We start from the raw sequence: 18,994 nt of genomic DNA, 5'->3' as shown, positions 1-18,994 counted from the left end.
CATCTTCAAGGTCTTTAATTAATTTTCTTGCTTTCACACTAGCCCATTTCAATTATCATTTTTTAACTTTCTTTCACATCATCACCATTAATTCACATTTACCTTTCATCATTGTCTGACTAATTATTGTCTGACTAATTTTATTGAATGTTTCTATCTTTCTATTTTTCATTAAATATTAAAAATTTACACAAAAATTATAAGTTATAGTTTTCGAGGATAATCAATTTATGTCGATTGTCACTCAAATACTATGATAACATATTAAAAATAATTAATAGACTAATTGATAATAAAAATAAATTATAAGAATCTATATATCAATATAAAAGTTAAAATAAAAAAAAAATCATATTTTCAAGAATCTCCCCCTAATTAGGTTTTTATTTATTTTTTACAAAATATTAACATTTTAAAGAATAGTTCAGGATACCATTTTAATGAAAATTAATTTTTTATACTTTAAGTGATAAAATATTGAATTATATGATATAAAATTATATTTTTGTATTCGTTATTTAAAATATTAATTATATAATTGTAATGATTATTCGCATTTAGCGCAATAGTTCGACTAGTTAATATTGTTGGTCCCAATGACATGCAATTATTACTTAGGCGTAGTAAGTGTGTGGGCCTTATCATTTGTTCTCTTTTCTTATGATTTTGAAAATAATTCCGATTTATTATATCAAAGCTCATGATGCATAGGGTATGTCATAATTGAAGGAATAAACCCAGTTAGATTTTTATTTTCTCCTATATATTACCTTGAAATTTATAATTTTAAAATTTAATAAAATAAAAAAAAAAAAATGAGATGGTGGATATTGGCTAGTGGCGTTGAGACGAAAGAGAATGAGAAGACGCAGGCAGGGAGGAGGGAGTAGAAACCAATGCTTTGAAAAACAGAAGAATGGTGCTCCACAAAAAGAAAATTTTAATACATGGAGACAGAGAGGAATTTACCAACAAACATAAAGACAAAATAATGATCCTAAAGTTTTTCTTTTTCTAAAGTTGATGAAGAATTTGCTTTTATGAAAAGAAAAAAAAAAAACTTAAATAGTGAAAAAGGAGCTCGTCATTCCAATATTGAATTTTCTAACACAATGATTGAAGAAAAAAAATTAATTAGTATTTAATTTTGATTGAAATTTGAAAAAAATTAGCCGAGTTTAACACACCTTTAGAAGAGAAGAGAAGTGCTAAATGCATGTAGAATATTAATATATTCTCTTACATTCAAGGCTAAACATATGAGACCAATGACAAAACTAAAAATTAATGTTAGGGGACGATCTTTATTTATTTATATATTTATTTTTCTTTTTTAGTGTCGCTTTCTATTGAAAATAAAATAATAAATTTTAAATTTTAAGAAATTATTTTCATAAAATATGCATCAATAATTTTATTTTTATTTGTAACATTAACTCTTACAAAAATAAAACACAAATTATTAAAATTTATTAAAAAATAAATCACAAATATAATTGAATCTTTGACTTTCTATACCATGACTGCTAAACTATTTGCACAATAACTTTATCATAATTAACACCCTATTTGGAAACTATAATTTTTATAAAAATTTAATTCAATTGATTTCATTTTTTTTTTTTGACAATTCTCATATTTAGAAACCTAATAGGTGAAAGAATTCAATTCATTTCAACTTTTAAAAAAAAAAATCATCTTGAAAGAAATTAAAATCATATCAAAAATAATTTGATTATGTGAGAATTTAATTAAAGTTTTTTTTTTCATGTAAGTGATTTTTTCTAAACAAAGCCATATCTATGATTTGTATATATATTTAAAGACAGAGTGAAACTAAATAGAATAATATTTTTTAAATTGTGATGAGATACACACTGGTCAGTTTTCTCATATTGTACTAATGAATTTTTTATCATAAAATTAGCGCTTCCCTTTAATTATTGATTAAGTTTAAAATATTTTCATTGATCAATAATAATAATAAATATGTTAAATAAAATAATGCCAGTTCATTTGAATTTGATATGTACAAAATCTTTTACTTTGTTAGTAATTAAAAAATTTGTTAAATACAAGTACAAAAAAAAGGTACATTCTCCACGCTGAGACTGTGGGATGTGAACCCTAAGATTGTAGATGATTAACATATATTAATTAATTAGTGGCAACAGATAAATTTATTACAAGCCAAATATTTGCTTGAAGATGTTCATGACTTGGTAGAGCAGATTTTTAATGTTTTAGCTATCTTTATGAGCATGGAAAGCAAGGAATTTCAGGGTAGAGTGCATGACAATTAAGGAATTTTGAGCTCCAAATTACACGCTGGTCCCCCTAATTACTTTCTGTGCTCATGGCATATTCGCATAGACTTCACCTCCAAGGCAATAACATTCCGTGAGTGTCTTATAAATATTAGCATTGCTTTGCCATCATCTTCACAGCAACATTTCATCCTATCACAACCTCAAAAACACCTAACGAAAATACCCAGAATGGCCGAAGGAGTACTCTTTGATATTGCTGGGGAGATCATTAAGAAGCTGGGTTCTCGAGCCCTGCAAGAGATTGAAGTGTGGTGGGGTGTCAAAGATGAGCTTCAGAAACTCGAATGCACAGTCTCCAGAATTCGGGCTGTACTTCTTGATGCTGAGAAGAAGGCGGCCCTAAACGAACAAGTCAAAGATTGGCTTGGAAAGCTTCAAGAAATTGTTTATGATGCTGATGACTTAATAGATGACTTTGCCACTGAAGCTTTGCAGCGCCAAGTGATGACTGGAAATAGAATGACAAAGGAGGTAAGCCTTTTCTTTTCTTCTTCGAATCGGCTTGTTTATGGTTTTAAGATGGGTCATAAAATCAAGGCAATTAGGAAGAGATTACTTGAGATACATGCTGATGCAGAATCATTCAACTTAGAGGTTCACAATGAGGAGAGGGGTTATACAACTAAGGTCAGGGATCAAACTGAATCCTCTGTGCCTGAAGTTGTTATTGGGAGAGAGGGTGACAAAAAGGCAATTATAGAATCTCTGTTGGCTTCCAACAGTGAAGAGAATGTTTCAGTTCTCTCAATTGTTGGAATTGGGGGATTAGGGAAGACTACACTTGCTCAATTAATATTCAATGATGAGCAAGTTAGTAAACATTTTGAAGTAAAGTTGTGGGTTTGTGTATCAGATCCTTTTGATGTGAAAATGATTGTTAAAAAAATCTTAGAGTCTGCAAAGGGTACAAAGTCAGAAGAACTTGAGCTAGAAGCATTGAAATCTCACCTTGGAGAAATTATTAATGGAAAAAAATATATGCTAGTGTTGGATGATGTATGGAATGAAAATCGTGAAAGATGGGATAGTTTGAAGAAATTATTAGTGGGTGGTTCTGGCGGGAGTAAAATATTAGTAACCACTCGCTCTATAAAAGTGGCAAATATAGCTAGCACAGTGGAACCCTACGTTTTGGAAGGCTTATCTCCAACTGAATCTTGGTCTTTGTTCCTTCGAGTAGCTCTCAAAGGACAAGAACCAAAAGATTCAAGTGTTAAAAAAACAGGGGAGGAGATTGTTAGTAAATGTGTTGGAGTTCCCCTTGCAATAAAGACAATTGCAAGTTTTTTATGCCTTCAAAATCCAGAAACTGAATGGTTAGTTTTCTTACAACAGGAACTCTCTATGATAGCTCAGAATGAGAATGACATTTTGCCAACCCTTAAATTGAGTTATGATCATCTGCCATCACATTTGAAACATTGTTTTGCATTTTGTGCATTATTTCCCAAAGATTATGTGATTGATGTGAAAAAATTGATTCATCTTTGGGCTGCCCAAGGGTTCATTGAGTCATCAAGTTCAAGTTTATGTGATGAAGACATTGGGCTACAATATTTTACAGAGTTGTGGTGGAGGTCATTTTTTCAGGAAGTAGAGAGGGATGAATTAGGCAATGTAAAAAGTTGCAAAATGCATGATTTGATGCATGACCTCGCAACTTCAGTTGCTGGGAAGGGCATTTGCATAATAAATTCTAAAGAAAAAAGTGTGGGTTAAAGTGTCCGTCACGTGTCATTTGACTTCTACTTAAATTCATCCCAACAAATTTCTGCTCGATTAAGCAATGCACTAAAATTGAGAACGCTTCTTTTTAATAGTACCGGTGGAAGTAGAGAGTTATGGGTGTGTGATGTGAATCGGGCAAAGATTGAAAAAATATCCAATTCCATAAATAGACTAAAACATCTGAGATATCTTGATGTTTCTGGTAACCATGAAATCGTATTACTTCCAAATTCTATTACGAATCTACAAAATTTACAAATGCTAAATGTCACCGATTGTAGTAGACTGAAGGAACTGCCTAAAGATATTAAAAAACTGATTAATCTTAGGCATTTGTATTGTGATTACTGTTCGAATTTGACCCATATGCCACGTGGGCTTGGGCAATTGACTTCACTTCGAACGTTGACATGGTTTGAAGTGGCAAAAGATAATTCAGTGGCGAAGAATGTTGGAGGATTAAATGAATTGAATAGCCTCAACAATTTGAGAGGATTTCTTGTAATTAGAAAATTGGGATATGTGAAAAATGGGATAATAAATCCTATTTTGAAAGACAAGTCGCTTCTTCAATCATTGCTTTTACATTCGGATCGAGTTGATGATGCAAATGTTCAAAGTGAAGAAATGGCATTCCAAAATCTCCAACCGCATCCTAATCTTAAACAGTTAAAGGTGCATTTTTACAGAGGCACGAGGTTTCCAAGTTGGGTTTCTTCCCTCACAAATCTTGTCAATATTGAGTTAATGCATTGCAGATGTCAGCATCTCCCACCGCTGGATCAAATCCCTTCACTTCAAAGGTTAGAGATTTGGGGATTATATGATTTAGAATACATAGAAATTGAGGGACAAGCAACATCATTCTTTCCATCCCTCAAGGTTATAAATTTGAACGCTTGTCCTCAGCTGATAGGATGGCGGATGAAGAGGTATGAAGATGATAGTGATGATTCAACTACCGTATTATCACCAGACCTACTCCAATTTCCTTGTCTTTCTCAATTCATTTGTTATGGTTGCCGTAATTTGAGTTTGATCCCTCAGTTTCTATCTCTTGATGAATATTTAAAATTGAGGGAAATGAGCGTGCAACATGTGCAGCAAATATTCACAACATCAACTTCTTCTTCTTCTTCCTCAATCGTTCCTCCTCTCTCTAAATTGAAGAAGCTCATTATTTGGGACATTAAGGATCTCGAATTTCTACCTCCAGATGGACTGCACAATCTCACTTCTCTTCAACAATTAGAGATTAAGAGGTGCCCAAGATTAACATCTCTGCCTCAAGGGATGCGTTCCCTCACCTCTTTACGAGAATTGACAATTCATGGTTGTCCCCTGTTGATAGAAAGATGTGCAGATAAAAAGGGTGAGGATTGGCCTTTTATTTCTCACATCCCAAATATTGAAGTTGATTTGAAGAGAATTCAATGGGAGGGCCACTATCTACTAGAGGACGAAGAAAAAATATCTACAGCTTCTGTAAGTTGATGCTTTTCTCTTTAATCGTTCTATTTAATTTTTTTTTTCCTGAACTTATAGGAGAAATTTTACACAGGAAATGGAATGATACAAGTTATGAAGATTAGATACCTAATAATTTGGCTACTTTATACCATTGGAAGTCAGCAGTACTAACTTCGAGTTGTAAGTATCTTTATGCCATTATTTTTTTTCAATCAACCATCAAATAGGCAGGGTATTCATTTTCCTTTTTTCCTTCTTTTAATAATTGGGAATTTATTTTCCTTTACAATAAAATTTGCAGCAAATTTCTTGTGCTTTGTGTTCTTGACAAGTGACATGATAACGGATATGTCGGATTAATTTTGCACTGGACTTCCACTTTAATTCCGACATATACTGCCTTATCAAGAATGAGGAATCACATCAACAAATACTAAGATGCTGAATCCATTCGAAAACATTGTTTCATTTCAAGCATTTTCTGAAGAATACAACATAAAATATCAAGGTAATATAGTCTTTGGATTCTTTTTAAAAGATTTTAAAGCAAGCAACTTTCTTTATGTCCATTGCTTATTTTCTTCAAAATTGCAAGCATGAGAAATCTACTGTTTTTCAAAATTTTCTTTAAATCCTAACCTCATGAACCATTAACAAGCTTCAAATAATGCCCCCTACAATTATGTATGCAGGAAGAAACGAATTTGCTTCGCATTCTTGAAGCAGGTATAAGGTCATAGACTGCAGCTGTGACCCCACCATTGTTCGCATCTTCCTCTTCTGCAGAATTCTAACTCTGTATATGGTGACATGCACGAATAGGAAATTTTGGTGACAACTTGCAACCAGTATGAAATCCCTTCTAAGCTTAAGCATAGTAATGATGATGAAATCTTTGATTCTTATTAGTGTTTTATTGCTCCACCATTCAAGCATTACATCAAATATAAATCCAAGGGTATCCATGTCTCTGTTGGGTTACTTTTATCTTTAATGATTGTTAGTGTTTTAATTAACACGTGAACTCTTGCCTTCTAGTAATTGGCTTAGTAATAAACCATTCTTTATTTATTTGCTTATGATAATTTTTAGACAAATTATTAAAAAAACAATTTCATTGAAAGAGATTGATAGCAATGGTGATGTAGAACAAGAATAAAGAACAAACAAGGTACAATCCTTGTAAAGAGAACTAATTCTCAAAGTTGTATTAATCTCAAGTAATTGTCATAGCAAAACTGAAAGTAACTATGCCTATATGTAATGTTTGTGTAACCCTAAATATCTAATCATGAATTAAGGATCCAAATCTAATCCAATTAGGAGTACACAATCGCAACTCTATTTATATTTACCATATTTCTTCCTAAAAAATATGTACTCCTAAAATCCTTTAGGCGTACACAATCACAACTCTATTTATATTTACCATATTTCTTCCTAAAAAATATGTACTCCTAAAATCCTTTGGAGTATGTTCTGCATCAAATGGCCATCCTTAAAGGCCTTCGCGGAGATGGGCTTTGCAAGGAGCAGCAAAAATGTCAGGATGCTTGTGTTCGAAATGCATGCTGCAGGATGTCTTCTGACTTTGGTCTTTGGATGAAATCTTGCATATGACTTTTGCTTTGCTTCCTGATTCCCCTGTTGTCGTTGTTGGAGACATTCATCGCCAACTCCATGACCTCCTTTTCCTCTTGCAGGATGCTGGATTCCCTTCTGATAATTGCTTCTCAGTCTTCAAAGGTGGTTATCTCGACAGAGGTGCTTGAGGTCTCAAGACCTTCTTGCTCTTGTTAGCTTGGAAGGTAACTCTTTACACTGCTTCTCTCTGTATAATTCAAGATGCCATTTTTCTGTGCCTATCTACACTTGTCAAGGATTCAGATGCTTCTCACATCAATTATTAAATTACCTATCTCATTTATCCACAAATGCTCTCTATATTCTCTGCTGCCTTCATCCTTCTCCTGAATTCCTTTTCTTGGACAATTATAAGTGTATGAATTCAATACCTGTATCATATTTAATTGAAGAAAACTATGGCATAGTCACTGAATTAGAAGTAAGCTGATGTTACATATCAGACCTGCACAATTGCTGAAACAGAGAAATAGGGAGAGAAAGAGATAGAAAGGTACTGGGTGAGGAGAGAATTAGAATGGGAGAGAAGAGAAATAGAAAGGGATGAGATTAGAATTAGAGAAGAAGAGAGAAAGAGGTATTCTGCATTTGTTAGTGATTCTAGGAATGCCCAATTACAGCCATTCTTCCCCTATTTATGCTAACCGCTACAAAATAACAGAATATTGCCCACCTAAGTCAACTTATCCAGCCCAGCCAACTCATCTAGCTCATCCCATCCCTTAGTCGTAACAGCTGAACAATGTTAATGATGTTTTTTTGTTTCCTTCCATTGCAGTTATCTAGAGATCATTAGTTAGATATTCTTCACTTTCTGCACTCATTTTATTTTTCTCTTCAGGAATTGGCCTATGCTTTTTGACTTATTAATTCAAAAGTCAACTTCTCTTGAGAATATGGAGGTTCTCAAATAGGGAGATTCCTGGATGAAAATAGAAAGGTTTATATTCATTCAAGATCTCAGTATTAGTCACTGCAAAATGTTCAAAAGCTATTGGAGGGTATTGGAGGGTGTCTAACTGTTAGGAGCACTTATGTAGAAGGCAAAGATTTCTTCTGGTAGCAGATGTGTGATAACTTGTCAAAAATGCATAGCTAAACAAACCTCACCACCTATCCTGGTCAGTCATTTAAACTTTATTTTGTTGTGATAGTTTTCTGCAGATTCCACGCACTTCCATGAACAATTGGCAATTGTTTGCGTGAGTTCTCTCTAACAAATTGAAGCAGAGAAGATATCAAGACAATGACTACAATCTGATGATTTAACAGGTTGCTCTAACACAAGCCATGTATGTAACCTGCTGAAATCAGACATGTCTTTAGTAACTCATCATTTCCCTGTGCATTTACCTATTCAATTGGACTGATGACATGAGTCATTTTTCAAAGGTGAAAAGAAGAAGACTGCTACAGTTGTTAATCATTGGTTGTCCCCAGTTGCAAGAAAGATGTGGAAATTGGCATTTCATTTCTCACATCCCAAATGTTCAACTTGATTGGGAAAGAAATAAATGCACAGGAAAATGAAGTATATTCTTCTCTTCAATTCACAAATTTGACTTATTTTTTTTTCTGAACTTATAGGAGAAAATTTTCACTCTCTGATTCTATTTGCACAGAATAGTGTGAAGGATAAGTATTCCATGCACCACAAATTTAGCAACTCTATTCCTTGGGAAAAGAGCAATAAACTGGCAGAAAGAGGAGTCCCACGATTACTGGTTTTTTACATCCCTGAAATTCTAATAAATTGGGAAGTGTTGAACAAATGCAAACGGTGCTGAGTGCGTTAGCAGGTCATGCTTCTATCCATAGTATTCTTTGGAATAGAGTCTACTTCAAGAAGATTCATACACAGGTACTTGTCCTTCGATCTTGAACTTCTAACTCACTGAGGAACCTTATTTATCTTTCTCATTTCACTAATTTCTCAACTTTGGTTTCTTTTCCAGGGAATTTTGGTGCATATTCAAGTCAATTTGATCATCAGTGATATAGTTTTGCTGGATTTTAAGAAATTTACATGGAATTTCACATTGTCCACATCTCTGAAAATTCCAAGTAATAAATTGAAATCTGGAACTAGTGCAAAGGAAACTTAGAAGATAGTTTCTTGATTCAATCATCTAATTATTTATTTTTATGTTTATTCTCTCATGTAGAAAGAATGGTGGTTACAGAACAAAACAAGAAATGAGGAGCTCCAGTGCTACAATTACAACCTGGCTATGCTTTTCCAAATATATTAGATATGTCATATTCTTGGAGTCTTGTTGCTTTTCTTTTTCTTCTTCCTCGATCATTCCTCCTCTCTCTGATTTGAAGAAGCTCTGATTTGCCACATAGAAGAACTCGAATCTCTACTGCTAGATGGACTGCGGAATCTCACTTCTCTTAATAATTAGAGATTTGGGGATGCTCAAGATCGGCGTCTTTGCCTTGAGCGATGTGTTACCTCACCTCTGTTGGCTATTGGTGGGTGTAGAGACAAGAATTGATTGAGAGGAACATGAGGAGAGGAAAATTATGAGCTTTAGGCTATATGAGCAGAGCAGACTTGATCAACTTGACAATCGGAAAGTCAATTGTGGTCCAATTCAGGCTGATTTGTGGACAGCAGATAGAGAACACTTGGATCTACATTCTGTATGGTGAAATCATGCACTTTTCTACATTTTCTCTTATGTTTAATCTCTCGTTGTTGTTTAGATTAATTTGTGTAGCTGCTATGAGAATTTGGATGAGACATTTGTAATCTTATTTTTATCATAGTGGAGATCTTTGGTGGACGTAAAAGTCCCGTGGTTTTTCCTCTTCAAAGAGGTTTTCCACGTAAAAAATCTTTGCGTTCTTAGTATGATTGATTTTGTTGTGATTAGCATATTTTTTCGTTTGATAACTTTTCATAGTCTATTTATACCTAAAATTTTATATTATTTATTCCTACATACCTTTTATATATATATATATTACTTCAAATATGTTACTCAAAAATTTATTTTTATATTAAATTGAACATATAAAAATATTATTAAATCAAGTATGAAAGCATTAATTCAATGTGAACAAAGCAATATTAAATTTTGAAAAACCAAAATTTTAAAAAATATTAAATTTTTAAAAGCTTAATTTTTTATTTATTTATTTATTTTTCAATCTATGTTCAAATTAATGAAATTAATATAAACGAGCCAATTTTGTATTGGTTATATATATATGTATATATATAATTTAAAATTTTATATGAATTATAAATCGTTTTAAGTCAAGAAAATTAAATTATTTCAAAATCGTTTTACCTCTATAATTTCATGAAAAAATAGAATTTTCATTAAAGACATAAGAAAAGTAGCTTCAAGATTGCATAGCTTAAGGCTATTTTTCTTCTCATTGAAGAAAAAAAAAATCATTTTTTAAAAATCACATTATAAATATCTCTATTTATGGATTAGAATTTTTGTTATTTATTTTTTTTCCTTATTAATTAAAATTTTCTCCATCTTTAAAGAAAATGTTTGATTTTTATTTTTGTCGTTTATCAATTTTCTCCATCTTTTGTAATTAATATTTTTTAAATAAATATATCATTAAACCAAAGTGAAGGATGCAAAGTTCTACATATGAAATTATTTAATATCCCTTATCTTGATTGGACAAACAATTGATTTAATTTAATTTTAAAATAAATAGGACTCTTTTTGTAAAATTAAAAAAATTATATGAAAAACGTATTAAGTGAACAAGTATTACGATTTTACTAAATGAAAAATAAAATTACAAATCCATACATTAGCAGAATCAAAATCAACGGAAAATTGAATGCCAACAAAAATAATATTAATAATTTATCATTACAAATTAATAAGAGAGATTCCAATTACATTTATAAAAATATACAATTAATATCTCATACTTATAAAATATATAATTAATTTTATATATTTAGTAAAAGACTTAAAACCATAAAATTAAACTTAATTATAAAAATTTAATAAAATTTAAAAATAAAAATTGGATATCCTTCTAAAAGCAGAAAATTATTCAATCGCATATATTTATTCTTTTTTAAAGTGAAGTATTTAATTATTAAAATATTATATTTTTTGTATGATTCTATTTAAAGATCAATGGAAGAAATTTTTTATTACTTTTTTTTGCTACACCTATATATAATTGATCAACGTATATGAAATAAATAAAATTTAACTTTAAATTAATAATTTTATACCTAAAATATATAATATAAATCAATTATTAGGAGAATATTATAAACTTAAAAAATAAAGTGTTTATAACATTATAAAAATTGTTTATAACATTATAAAAATCATTATATAAAAGGTTCTCCTGATACTGCTTTATTTTTTCCAGCTAATTCTGAGTTACAATTAAAAGCTTTTAGTAACTCAGATTGTAACTCAGATTGGGTTGGATGTCTTGACACTCGCAAGTCTATTACAGGCTATTGCATCTTTCTTGATTCTTCTCTTATCTGTTGGAAAGCTAAAAAGCAATCAACAGTATCTCCGTCATCTTCCCAAGTCGAGTATGGGGCCTTGGCAACAACTACTCTATACCATTCGAAATCAGCAGTACTAACATCGAGTTGTAAGCATCAAATATGCAGAGTATCCATTTCCTTTTTTTTTTTTTTTTCTTCTTTTAATAATTGGGAATTTATTTCCTTTATGATAAATTTTGCAGCGAATTTCTTTGTGCTTTGTGTTCTTGGCAAGTGACATGATAATGGATATGTATGAATAATTGGAACGTGTTGAACAAATTCTGATAAATTGGAAAGTTTTGAGCAGTTCATGCTTCTATCCATTGTATTCTTTACAATAAAATCCGCTGCCAGAAGATTCATACGCAGGTACTCGTCCTTCTCGGTAAAACGTTTAAAAGTTCTACAGCAGAACTTCTAACTCATTGAGGAACCTTATTTATCTCTCTCATCTCACAAATTTCCCAACTCGGTTACCTTTTCCTGGGAACTTTGGTGCGTATTCAAGTCGATGTGATCATCAGTGATCTAATTGTGCTGGATTTTAAGAATTTTGCATAAAATTTCACTTGTCCACATCTCTGAAAATTCCGAGTAATAAATTGAAATCTGGAAATAGTGCAACGGAAACTTGGAAGGTAGTTTCTCGATTCAATCATCTAATTATACATATTATGTTTATTCTCTCCATTTTCTCTCATGTAGAAAGAATGGTGGTTAAAGAACAAAACAAGATATGAGAAGCTCCAGAGTTACAGTCACAATCTTGCTGATTTTCCAAATATATTGCAAGTAGAAAAATTTAGTGTTATGCCATATGCTTGGAGTTTTGTTTCTTTTCTTTTTCTTCTTTCTCAATCATTTCTCCTCTCTCTGAAATGAAGAAACTCTTGATTTATCAAATAGAGGAACCCGAATCTTTACTGCCAGATGGACTGCAGAATCTCACTTCTCTTCAATAATTAGAGATTTGGAGATGCCTAAGATTGACGTCTCTGCCTTGAGAGATGTGTTGCTCACCTCTGTTGGCTATTCATGGGTGCAGAGACAAGAATTGTGTGAGACGAAAATGAGGAGAGTACAGAGAGAGGAACAGAGCAAAGAGGGAGAAGAAAATTCTGGGTTTTGGGCTATATGAGTAGACTTCGTCAACTTGACTGTCACGACCCAACTTATGGGCCGGATCGGCACTAGGACCTAAGCCATCCTAAAACTCCCAAGGCCCGTAGTAAGTCTAACTATTCCTTAACCCAATCTTAAGGCCCATATTAAGCTTAGTTTCAAGAAATCAACTGGACATAATCCTGCCATTGAGCTTAGTTTCAAGAAACCAACCTGCCATAACATGGACCATCCAACAGGGAGTTTTTGACTCACCCTACCTGTATGCACAATATATATAATAATTTGGGAAGCTTAGCTCACCCTCCACATACTTATAATAATACTATTTTAAATAACAGCTCAGCTCTCTCATTCAACCCAATAATCATCCACGCATACTCATTTATCATGCTTACAATTCCAGTTGATACATACAAAACAAATCCAAATGAGTACATCATTAATAATAATAATACGTGGAGTTCTAGAACAGAATAAAAGAACAAAATACAATTAAATGTCGATAATAGACCTGCGAAGAAGAGAGCAGGTTAAACTCAATAAAGGGCCTCCTGTATCCTGAAAAAATAGGTGAACAGGTGTGACTGTTTGACTCAGAAAGTAAAATATCGATTTTAAGTACAATTTCTAAAGTTAATGCATCCTAAAGAGTGGAATGCAATACTTTCATAGTTTTTATACAAATCACATCATAAACAACAAAAACGTAATTTGAAATGCTTACACACCCATATAATATTCAAACAGTACATATATGAGAGCTGATCCTCTGTACAGCTCTCTTAATCCAACCTCTGCCAGTGAGTACATCTCAAGCTGAATTTTCTCTTAATAGACCAAATGTGGAGGCTAGCGAGATCATCTCGAGCCGTGCCTACCCCTACTTATCTATAAAAAGATCGAGTCCCAGCGGGTCAAACTCCAGTCGCATCTACCCGTCTGGTTCATATTCAATATCACACACCACACATACGCCAACACATGCACACTGCTCCAAATTACCATAAAATAACACTCATAATATTTTATCAAATAAAAATGTAATATAAAACGTGCCTAGTATTTAACTACATAAATATATATTTATAAGTGATGCATGGGCATGTCTGAATATATAATAATATTGAAATTATAATTAAAATCAATATTTTACTCACAAACGTAAATAAAGGTCACTGTGGTGGTTGGGCGGAGGAGGAAGGCTATCCCAGCTCACTTGATAATTACATTATAATTATTTAATACAATTGACTTAATACAAGCTTAAAAAAAACTAAAGACACTATAAGTTATGTCAAAAATTCGGCAAAGTTTCTGCTATACTTAGAACCTATCCAACATGCAAAAGGGTTCAAAAGATACTTTTATATCCACAAGTCTCACAACTACAACTCAATCACATCACATGGCCCCTCTTGGGCCCATCCAAACAGTCAATAACCATAATTTTAGAAAATTACAATTTAGTCCCTACAACTAACTCTTTTTGCAAAAACTATCCAAATGAGCTCTAAAAATTCTAAAATTTTGCCCCGTGGTCCTTAGCAACATTATAGAGGTAACACAGAAGGAATTATAATTTTCTAGCTACCCAAGAATATTTTATGAAATTTTATTCTAAATCTAGCACTATAAAATTGAAGAAACTCGAAGTTCGGGTTTACTTATGTCAATTCTGATGCTTGGAACACGTCTGGAGCGTCTGAAAATGGTGGGGTAGCATATAACTTTGACTCGGTTCCGAAGTAATTCCGGCGGCTTATCTGCTCGGTCCGAAATTGCAAATTCTGGCGATGATCGAAATGCCACGAAATGAAAGTACTTACGCAAAGCCCACAACACTAAGGGTTAGACTAAAATATTTATATTGACATATAAAATAATTATTTAAAAATTAGGGGTGTTACATTGACAATTGAAAAGTCAATTGTGGTCCAATTCAAGCTAATTTGTTTAGGATTGATTTTTTTGTACCAATGATGTTGGTTTGGGTTTTGGCCTGCTATGCTTGCTTTTTGTTTTGCTTTTGGAACTCTATTTTGTGATGTTTCTTTTTAGATCTGTGTTGAGATGTATGCTTCTCCAAGTTTTTTCACTTAGCATGCTATATCCTAAGTTGAGAATCTTGGGGAAAACTGCTGGTTTGGGTTTAGCTGGATTTATTCATGCTAAGTTTTTCCTAGTTTTATTAATATAAGTAATCTCACTTCAATTTTCATTCTGTGTGGTTGGATTATGGATTGGAGCTCTCCAAACCCAAAATAGTTTCCAAAACAATAATGTGCTATTTAGTTAAATTCTGCACTTTTCTACATTTTCTTTTCTTTTTTTTTTTTAATAATATCATTGTTATTGAGATTAATTTGTATTGCTATAGTGAGAATTTGGATGAGGTGTTTGTAACCTTACTTTTATAATAGTGGAGAAAAAGTCCCATTGTTTTTCCCATTTAATTTGAAGAGTTTCTCCATGTAAAAATTTTTGTGTTATTAGTATGATTGATTTTGTTGGGATAAATTTTGATAACTGTCCCTAAACTTATTTAATTGTAATATTACAGTTCCTCATTTTAAAAATGTAACATAAAATCCCATTAACTTTCAAATTTTGCACAATAAAATCCTTCTAACCTCCAATTATTAGTTTTTCAGTTAGACGCTGACCTGGACAGTTCTAGCATGGAGTTTAATCAGTATTTCTCTTTTCTCTCTTAAGCCATGTGTAAGTTGAGTCATTTTTCTCTCTATAGACAGAATAATTTTTCATGTGTAAAGAGAATAATTTTACACTTTACATAAGAGAAGAAAGAGAAATATTGACTAAGTGCCATGCGGGAGCTATTCACATCAGTTTCTAACTGAAAAATTAGTAATTGAAAGTCAGAGTGATTTTACTGTATAAAATTTGATAGTTTATGGGGTTTTATGTTACATTTTAAAGTTAAAGAACTGTAGTGTTACGACTATATAAGTTCAATGATAATTGTTGAAATTTATCCGATTTTGTTGAGATTGAGCATATATTTTGTTGATAACTTTCTATAGTCTATTTACACCTAAAATTTTATATTATTTATTACTACATAGCTTTATTAGTTTTGCTTAATTATATATAAAGGAGTCTATCTTGACATTCCAAATAATAATAATAATAATAATACACATAAATTACTCCAAAAATATGCTATCAATACTAAAAAATAAATTACTCCAATCTCTACCATCAGTACTAACCATTTGGCTAATAATTTGGCTACTCCATTCCATTGGAAATCAGCAGTAGTAACATCGAGCCTGTAAGCATCTTTCTGTCATTATTTGTTTTCTATCTACCATCAAATATGCAGAGGATCGGATCCATTTTCCTTTTTTTTTCTTCTGTTAATAATTGGGAATTTATTTCCTTCATGATAACTTTTGCAGGAAATTTCTTTCTGCTTTGTGTTATTGGCAAGTGACATGATAATGGATATATATATGAATAATACAAAGCATGAGGAATCACATGATGCTGAATCCATTCGTCGGTCATGCTTCTATCCATCTTATTCTTTTTGTTGTGTAATATTAGTCTTCATTTTCTTTTCATGGATTATGAAGTTCAATTCTGATTTACGTGCCTAAGTTACTAGATTTTTCATTTTCATTCTTTTTGTTGTGATATTGCTCGTTTTATTATTCCATCAATCTCAAAAGTCTAAATAATTAAAACAATCACAGTTTTGTTGTAAAAAATAATATCTATGGGACGATATCGTTTTATACTATTTTTAACGATGTGTAAACTTATGGGTTCCATACGCAACAGTTGGATATGATTGTACAAAGAGGTGTATATCTTTTTTCCAATGGAAAATCCAAATTTAAAGTTCCTCCGATTGGACTCGTAGAAAAACTTCAAAAAGTATTATACAGTGGCTCGCATCTAGTGAAATGTATTTCTGCTATGTGGCTAAACATAAATTTTATGCTTTGTCATACTATGATGCGCCAACTCAAGCAGAATTGTGAAATTATTATTATTTTTTTGTATAAATGGTTAATATCATTTGTGCCAAAATAATATATTGATATATACTTCATTATAGTATTCTTTTTACAATTAATGAAATGATCTTCCTTCCAAAAAAAAATAATATTAGCCAAATCAAATTAAAATAAGGGTTAAGTTGAATTGAACTAAATAGAAAAAGTTTTGGTTTGATTAAATTCACTTCGATTTATTGACTTGGGCTTATTTGTTAAGTATATTTAATTGGCAATTACTAATTATTTGTATTTATGGCTTATTTAGTTGTCTTAAGTATGGTTCTAATCCCCTTAATTATCCGGACCGACACCGGTCATCGGAATAGTGAAATATACCAGGCTATGCAAATGGGGGTGTTACAGTTTAAATTAAATTTTTTGAGTAATTTTGAATTAAAATATTAAATTTTTAAAAGCTAAATTTTATAAAATATTAAATTTTTAGACTAAATTCAAATTAATCATATTAATTTAAACAAGACAATTTTGTATTATATATGTGTGTATATATATACGCGGGTCGTAAAATACTCTTAATTTTATAAATTATTTAAATTTAAATAATTTATTTATGTAAATAAATATGAATTATAAATCATTTTAATTCAAGTGAATTTAAATTATTTCAAAATCTTTTTATCTCTACAATTTGATTTAAAAAAAAAAGAGAGAATTTTAATTCTAGTTAGATAGACATATACACTAAGGTATAAGCAAAAATTTTTCAGTAAGTAATTTGATAAATAATAATCTAATATAATATATTACATATCAACTACTAATTAATCAATTAAGTTTTGATTCAGTAACCACATATTTTTAGATAATGATTAAATCAATCATGCATTAACTATAATTTAGAAAGGCAAAAAAAAAAAAGGAAAAATAATACCTTGTATTATTTACATAAAAAAGAAATATTAATTAAATAAAAAGATTGATTTTTTTAATGTTTTATAATTTTTCTCCATCTTTATCATAAAGCAGTTAATTTATTGGCGCAACTAATGCAACTCTGACTAACCATTGTACCCAAAAATCACATTCATACTAATGAATGCTTGAATACATAATGGGAAAAGGATGGAAAAATGAGAGAAGTAAAATTTTTTTTATTATTCATTATTTTGTCTGTTTGTTTTGATATGTGAAAAATTAAAAATATAAAGAAAAATGTATTTATTTTCTGTTATTTGAGAAGCGAAAAAAAATAGTAATATTTTGGTCTTCATTTAATTTTTTTAAGAATTTTTTTAGAGTAATTAACTTACAATTTATTTTCTTTCATTTGATTAAAATTTATTATTTTTAGGCAAGGAGTGATTAAGAGAGCTTTTGTAGTAATGAAGAATTTGAAGAAAAGAGAAGCTGAAGGTTATAGTAAATCCTACATTCTTTATAAAAGCCCATGATTAATTAATTCTTTATAAAGCAAAGAAGCTACATTTCTTTAGCAATCAAAGTGGTCATTTCACTGCTAAAGTCCAAACATTCATATTAAAGGATTTGCATCTTTTATTCTTTCCATTGCTTTCTATCAGAAACAAAGAATAAAGCATAAAAGCTCGTTTCTAGCCATAACTAAGCCAAATGCTTGCAACCTTCTAAAGGAAAAGGTATCATTAAGTATATCATTTGATGGCTTTACGCAAAGAATAGAAGGAGACATAGTCTTGCTACGCAAAAACTGATTCGAGATTAATGGGGGAAATGCTTCGTAAGCACAAAGAAAGGAATTTATTGTTTGAGTAGAAATGAAATAAAGGCATTTAGATCTTTAATTAAAGTGTTAAAAGAAAGAATACAAGTAATGAAAGAAAGGATTGTATATTTGTCTGTGTCTCATTTACAGAGATATTACATCTATTTATACATGAGAATATGAACTAATTTGGACAAGAATAATAATTGCTATAATTATGCTACACAAATCTCCTATAATTATGCTAATTGCTGTAATTATGCTACACAAATCTCCTATAATCATGCTAATTGCTGTAATTATGCTAACACCCCCCCTCAAACTCAAGGTGGTAGCACAGGTGCCAACTTGAGTTTGCTTAAGAGATCCTGAAAGCGAGTGGGAGAATGCGTTTTGGTGAATATATCAGCGGTTTGGCTGACAGAGGAGACAGGAATCAAACATATGGTGCCATGAGCAA

General features: G+C 31.2%; 1 long non-coding RNA gene and 1 pseudogene across 1 annotated transcript; both read left to right on the top strand.

Moving 5' to 3' along the window:
- The first annotated feature begins 2,242 nt into the window (after positions 1–2,242).
- On the top strand, positions 2,243–9,985 carry LOC110672418 (putative disease resistance protein RGA3; annotated as a pseudogene).
- A 1,609-nt stretch (positions 9,986–11,594) lies between these two features.
- Positions 11,595–13,007, top strand: LOC110672413 (uncharacterized). The gene is made up of 3 exons (XR_009143583.1): positions 11,595–11,783; positions 11,880–12,048; positions 12,385–13,007. It is a non-coding gene; the product is annotated as an uncharacterized LOC110672413 (long non-coding RNA).
- Positions 13,008–18,994: the final 5,987 nt, after the last annotated feature.

The sequence above is a fragment of the Hevea brasiliensis genome, chromosome 14 (assembly GCF_030052815.1).
Source record: "Hevea brasiliensis isolate MT/VB/25A 57/8 chromosome 14, ASM3005281v1, whole genome shotgun sequence".
Classification (NCBI taxonomy): Eukaryota; Viridiplantae; Streptophyta; class Magnoliopsida; order Malpighiales; family Euphorbiaceae; genus Hevea; species Hevea brasiliensis.
This window is presented reverse-complemented; position numbering and strand designations above follow the sequence as displayed.